The 7072-nt window shown below is 44.3% G+C and overlaps 1 protein-coding gene across 4 annotated transcripts in view; it reads right to left on the bottom strand.

The window, feature by feature from the left end:
* The window catches only part of large2 (LARGE xylosyl- and glucuronyltransferase 2), a 65514-nt gene that overhangs the window by 38863 nt on the left and 19579 nt on the right, over positions 1-7072 (bottom strand). The window contains exon 1 of one of the 4 annotated variants that reach the window (XM_008406081.2): positions 1776-1865. The exons of the other annotated variants lie outside the window; for them this stretch is intronic. The gene's annotated coding sequence lies outside the window, so the exon portion shown is untranslated. Of the gene's footprint in view, positions 1-1775; positions 1866-7072 lie in introns of those variants that run through there. 4 annotated transcript variants of the gene reach the window in all.

Genomic DNA, 7072 nt, shown 5'->3' with positions numbered 1-7072 from the left:
GTCTAAACCCAGTAAAATGTCTGAAACCAGTGAGGGTCTCCTGGTGTTTCTGCTGTTTTCCAGCAGGATTCCCAGCAGCCTGCTGGAGTGAAGCTCGGCTCGCTGTGAATCTGGTTTTTGACTCCGACTTCTCAAAGCAGCTCAAACAGCTGAAGAAGAAAAAATAAAAACTGTGAGGAACGGAGATGAGACGGATTTTGGGATGAGTTCGGGGACTTGGGGAGAGATTGTGGCTTCGGTTGGAGGCAGGAGAGGGAGGAGGTTCAAACTTCCAGCTCTGCGTTCGGCGCTGAAGGAGCAGGAGCGGCTTTGTGTTTCCTCCCAGGTTAAAACAACCAAGATTTTAAAATATTCGCATTAATTGGAGCCGATCCGAACGACTCCTGGCGGCGATCAGCAGCGTGTTCCTCTGAGGACGGATCAGAGAAAGGAAAACGTTGTTTTATCTGTATGATGAAGATYGGGGCCTCTCAGACTGAACCCGACGCCGTTTAGACGCAGCTCTGAAGAATAACCGGGTCATCGGGCCATACAGACGCTTCWGACCCAAACGTGCTGCTGCAGTCGCTCCTCCATCGATCTCCTCAGGTTCCTCTGTCAGATTCTAACAAACAGACATGAACTACGTTGTGTTTTTGGGTTCAACGTTGTTTTTCCTTTCATTTGTCGTCATCACTGACAGAATCTGGGTCAAGCTTCCACTCGACCCGTCGTCTCCATGAAYGTTTCAACACGGCTGGAGTCATGGAGGAGGTTTCTGCTCCGTCAGTTTCAGGCCGGATGTCAGGAGGAAACGGAGGCATTTACACCTCCTCACCACCAGAGGCAGCAGATTAACAGTCAGACACATCGCCCTGCACAGTACGCCCAACACGCCTCACCGCTCTGACATCACATCCTGCACCACGCCTCACCGCTCTGACATCACATCCTGCTGCAGGCCTCAACACTCTGACATCACATCCTGAAACACGCCTCACCGCTCTGACATCACATCCTGCCTCCACATAACCTCTGCTCTGGTTATTTCCTGCCACATTCTTCCTCCTCCGTTTCGTCGATGACCTGCATCATAATTTTAGATTAAAGTCTTAAATTCCCAGTGAATGTTTCGTCCAGAGCTTTTCTGGTGATTGAGGCAGGATGTGGGCTAATCCGGCGCTCTGCATCGCACAGCGGTGTTAGACTAACACAGGAGGAGGTGAAATCTGACACACAGGCTGAATGTTTGCTCAGCTTGAACACACACACACACACGCCTCACATTGACAACCTCTGACATTTAAACAAAGATTAACCTCGTCAATCAGAGCTTTGACTCCCTGCTCAGATGGAAACAGGAAGACAAACAGAGCTGMGCAAACATCTAATAACCAGAGATGAATCATTAATATCTAAACACAGATATGAAACTTTAGGTCGATAACTTTGAGACTTGGAGGTTAAACTCCCAAATCCAGCTCCGATAATATTCCAGGCTGCACTGCTCCATCRGGAACGTTTTAAAGTTTCTACATCATTTAGACGGACTGTCAGGAAAGTTCTCGCTGGTGTCTTCTGGTATTTAAGAGCTTCTGTCTTGAAGCCAGTTTGGTTCCCGCCTTGGCAGCTGAGCGTGAGCTGATCATGTCTGACCCGGAGGAGAGCCGCGGCTCCGCGTGTGAAATGAAAATGGACAGAGCGCAGTTTGAGCCCCAAGGCAGTGAGCCGACCTGTCAGAGRAAATGAGTCCGACCGAGGCCGGATCGGCGTCTCTGTTCCCGCTTTAAACTCACTTGACTCAGATCCAAACGCCTCTTCCTGAACTGCAACGTCCTGCCGTCCAATCAGAGCCCGTTTAAATCTGGAATAAAATCTAATGTTTGAGTTTAAAACAACCATAACGGCTGATRTTCTTCCATCTTTATAGTCATTCTGACCGTTGACATGCGACACCTGAAGCCTGTGCAGAACATGAGAACGGTTCCAGACGGTTCTGGACTATTTTAAATCAGGAGTCTGGCTTGTTTCAGTGAGTTTCCAGCCAAACAACCATCAGCATCACGTCTCTATTTCACACAGTTATTATGTCATCACCAAACGAGTGAAAAAAACATCAACTATTGCAAGAAATAAATAAAAAGCTTCATTTTAAGATGCTTAGTGTAGCGGCTGAAATCCTATATTTTAGGCTACTGGTGGTTGTTCTTGAAAGGAATTGGCTTTACGTGCGCTCAATTAAGATTCAAGATGCMGATCTTCCGTTTGACATAAAATAAAGTCATTTATTGTCAGAACAAATGTCCATTGTCTCACTGTTTCCATTTGGATCCACATAAATTCGACATGCACCCAAACCAAGCACAGTGAAAACTGTTTGCCTCTGCCCATTAGCACCTGAACAGAATCATGGTTGACCTTAAATAACCCCCCCCCCCATCAGACACTCAGAACTCAAAATGAAATACGCCCCCTGGTGGCGATAAACACCTGAAAGGATAAATGGCTCCTACACTTAGTGATGCATTATTATAATAATACCAAGTGCAGTTTTATTTTCTGAGATTCTAATTTTTCCTCTAAAACAAACTTTCGTCTAATTTCTGTCAGAATTAAAATCTAATAAGATGAAATGTACAGATCATAACAGAACATCTCAGTGAAGATTCACACTTTAGAAAAGGCAGCAACAATCTTCTGCAACTTTCAAAATGGGCAAAATTTGTAAAAATTTACAATAATTTGGGTCAAAAAAAGGTAAAAATATGACATCAGCAAACAAAGTGATGGTTGCTGCTTAAACCTGCAGCTACAAACCCTGTTTGGTTTAAAGGTTTGAAGTTTTATCCACCCAGTTCAAGATTTATTGAGTTTTAATCACGAGGTGGGCGGAGCATCCAAAAACTAAAAGTAAAACAGGATTTGGTCTATTCAAGTACTGAGCAACTGATCAAATTATCATTTCATATTTAAAAAACTTCCAAGAGGACCAAAACGTAAAGTTATGTGGAAATCTTGGCATTTTAAGGATGAAAATGAAAATAATTCATATGATTAAGAAAATCATGCAAAAGGAAATGTTTCCAAATCAGTTTCTGTCAAAACTTTAACAGAACCTGCAGGTGTGTGTCTGTGTCTGGTGGATCTTTGGTTAAAACATGTTTGTTTTTCACTCAGTGGGTAGAAAATCCACACATTTTACTCAAGTAGGAGTAAAAATACCTCATAATAAAGTTACTCAAAATTACATTGTAGTAAAAATATTCCTAAAAGTAGATTTTCTTTCAAAACATGTAGTTGAGTAAACGTAAGTAGTTTCTGCCCAGCTGTGTTAATAATTCATCGGTTAGATCAACACGAATCTAAACCAGATTCTTCTTTCCATCTTCTCTTCCCTCCTCTTTGTTTCCGACTGAAGCAAGTGATTGGACTCGGCGCCGGCTCGTCTCAYCYGGTTCATTAGCCTCTTTGCAAACGACGAGCCGACGCCTTTTATGGTCTCCATGGAGACGGTGAGGGGGCTTCAAAACGGTGCAAACCCAATCTGCCGCGCTCATCACCAACCTGAGCTGCTGCAGTGGGAGCAGAGGTGGAGCGGCGCGCTCATGCAGTGAAGATCTGACATCACACACACACACACACACACACACACACACACACACACACAGATAGGAAAGACTTCCAGAAACAGGAGTCTGGCTAGGAGACGATGAAAAGACTTTGGTTTATTTTGGTTTTAATAATTTCACTGCAAAAATCTTACCAGCTAACTTTGGTCTGGTTTCTAGTGCAAACATCTTAATACACATGAAATAACACAAAACTAACTTAAAAGTAAGCTTTCTGTGAGAATTATCAGCTTGTTTCAAGCCAATAATTCCTCAGTATGGATGAAAAACTAATTGCTCCATCAGCAGATTATTTCACTTTTACAAGATATTTTCCCCACATTTTTAATGAAACAATCTGACAAAGGAACTGGAAGTTTTTCACTTGAAATAAGATAAACTTTCAAGATATTTTTGCCAGAAATGAGACTAAAATGTGTTTTTGCAGTGAAAACGTCTCTAAAAAGGTTTCATTCTGACTGATTAGATATGAAACGTTAGTTTGGGAATCCATAAAAATCTGCCAGTGTGTCGACCCGAATGACATCAGGAGGTTACGTGAACGATGAGTCAGACCTTCATAAAATAGTGATTCTGCATTTATCATCTCCAACTGTCCAGCATCGTAGAAATGCATCTGTGGGTAATTAAGTGAACACAACAGTTTGATGAATATTGGATTAATACGGGTTGTACTGAGGCTCCCTGGTGATTTCTTTGGTTTTCTCGGTTCTGCTGCTCAGTGGAGCCGTCACCAGGCAGGAAGYGGCGCGCTCCGYCGGATCTTCAGCTGACTGCGTTCATGTCTGAATSCTCACGTACTGGGTCAGGAGAGAGCATGCAAACGAGCCGCTTCCCTCGGTGACCTGGTTTCTCTGAAGCCGGAGTCTGACTTCATATTTAGCTAATGTGAAGAAGAAAATGTGGGGAGGAGAAAAATATATATTTTTTGGCCTTCAGGAGCAGGAGAGGCTCAAGTAGCCGAATTCCCAGTGGACGAATGCAGAACTCAATAAATCCAAGGATTCCTGCAGGAAGGTTTGAAGAAGACTCCATCTGACACGACCTGATGAAGATGAAGATGAAGACGACTCACCGGCTGTTGAGGATTGTGAAACTTGTGAGTTATTGTGTGATATTTATTAATGATAAAATCAATCTGTGTTTGGTGGTGACAGACTGCTCTGCTGTGGTTTTTATCACTAAACAGTAGCAACATGGACTTACAGTTTCATCACCGTATTTTGTGGTACTGTTGTGATAACGATAAAACTGAACTCTTTATTATCCATTTCAGGCAACCATATGGCAAACACTGGTCTTCAGAAGCATTCAGATTTATAAAGAAGTGTGATTCATAAAACTAAACTGCACACAGTAACTGCATTTGATCATATTTTCAGATTTACTGATATGACGCTCTCACTGGGGCTGCACAGTGGCGTAGTTGGTAGAGCTGTTGCCTTGCAGCAAGAAGGTTCTGGGTTCGATTCCCGGCCTGGGGTCTTTCTGCATGGAGTTTGCATGTTCTCCCTGTGCAGGGTGGGTTTTCTCCGGGTACTCCGGTTTCCTCCCACAGTCCAACAACATGACTGTCAGGTTAATTGGCCTGTCCAAATTGTCTCTAGGTGTGAGAGTGTGTGTGTGTGCATGATTGTTTGTCCTGTGTGTCTCTGTGTTGCCCTGCGACAGACTGGTGACCTGTCCAGGTGACCCCGCCTCTCGCCCGGAACGTTAGCTGGAGAGGCACCAGCACCTCCTGACCCCACTGAGGGACAAGGGTGCAAGAAAATGGATGGATGGATGGATGGACGCTCTCACTGCAGAAACAACAGAGAAGAAAAACCAACAATCCTGACGATACCAACAGCTTTGGGAGTTTTAAACATTGTTAGCTGCTGACCGACTGGAGCGCGTCACCGAGCTAATGTTTACGTTACCGCAGCTAGCCGAGGCAGGTGCTAGCTAGCATTAGCATTAGCAGGCCATAAGAAGAACGGCCTTCTGTGTGCGACGTTGCATTTGTGCTGCCAACCTGAGCGAGCAGAGAGACTGATGTGAGCATATAGATGTGTGAACAAAGAATAATCTGTCATGTGAATTTAAGTTTTCAACGCGACTGGTTCGCTTCCTGTTATCTTATATTGTTATTGCAATAAACAATAATATTGTTGCCTGGAGACCATTTTTATTAAATAAATGGTAATGTCATCATAAAACCCATTCACAGAGATCGATGAACTTTAAATTCTAATGAACATTTAATGCAGGAACTGGAAATTTAAAATCCAAAATAAATAAAACAGAAACAAAATATAAAATTCATTAGGAAGTTTCTGTAAACAAAACTGTCCTTCAAAAGACGGTTTAGTTCAGACAAAACATCAGACTGAAGACTTTCAGCTTAATTCTGCGTCCTCTGATCAGCAGTAGCAGCAGCATTCACCGTTTGTGCTGCTCCACATCACACACACACACACACACACACACACACACACACACACACACACACACACACGCACACGCACACGCACACGCACACGCCGTCCTCCAGGGCAAGCGGTGTTAAAACTCTGCACATGACGGCTGCATGGAGCCAAACCAACACTGGTTGCTTCTGTACGGTCCGACTCAGAGCCTCCGTCCTCCTGCAGGAACCCAAATGCTTCGGTCTTTGCTTAGCGGCCAGCAGATTATTCATCCCAGGTATCACATCTGGTCAGTCTCTGTCACAGCCTGAAAACCTGCTGGGCGGCAACATGTGCAGAGAAACCTGGAGCAGCTGATGACGAATCAATACTGATCGAAGTCTCATTTAGTGCTGGAATAACTTTAGCGTCAATCCTTGTAACTATGCCTGCCACATAAACAACAAATCAATTAATCGCATGATAAATTAAAATGAGCTCAATCATTTCCATTTGCATGTTTTACCGTTTTTCTCTTTTCCTACCAAAAACTGGATGATAAAAGTCATCTAGCTCACTAAGGTCATCCATAGGGTGTCTAAGGTCATCTATAGGGCCTCTAAGGTCACCTATAGAGCCGCTAAGGTCATCCATAGGGCCGCTAAGGTCATCCATAGGGCCTCTAAGGTCACCCTAAGGTCACCCATAGAGTTGCTAAGGTCATCTATAGGGTCTCTAAGGTCACCCATAGGGCCTAAGGCAGGGGTGGGCAACTCCAGCCCTTAAGGGTCTCCTGCAACTTTTAGATGAGTCTCAACTTCAACACACCTGAGTCAAATAACGAGGTCGTTAGCAGGACTCTGGAGAACCTGACTGCACTTAGGAGGTGATTCAGCTGTTGGATTCAAGTGTGTTGGACCAGGGAGACGTCTAAGAGCTGCAGGACACCGGCCCTCCAGGACCAGGACTGCCCACCCCTGGCCTAAGGTCACCAATAGGGCTGCTAAGGTCATCTATAGGGCCTCTAAGGTTACCAATAGGGCCTCTAAGGTCACCTATACAGCCTCTAAGGTCACC

The sequence above is a fragment of the Poecilia reticulata genome, linkage group LG3, assembly GCF_000633615.1.
Source record: "Poecilia reticulata strain Guanapo linkage group LG3, Guppy_female_1.0+MT, whole genome shotgun sequence".
NCBI classification, from domain to species: Eukaryota; Metazoa; Chordata; class Actinopteri; order Cyprinodontiformes; family Poeciliidae; genus Poecilia; species Poecilia reticulata.
The sequence above is the reverse complement of the archived record's forward strand: the minus strand, read 5'-3'. Positions and strand labels throughout refer to the sequence as shown.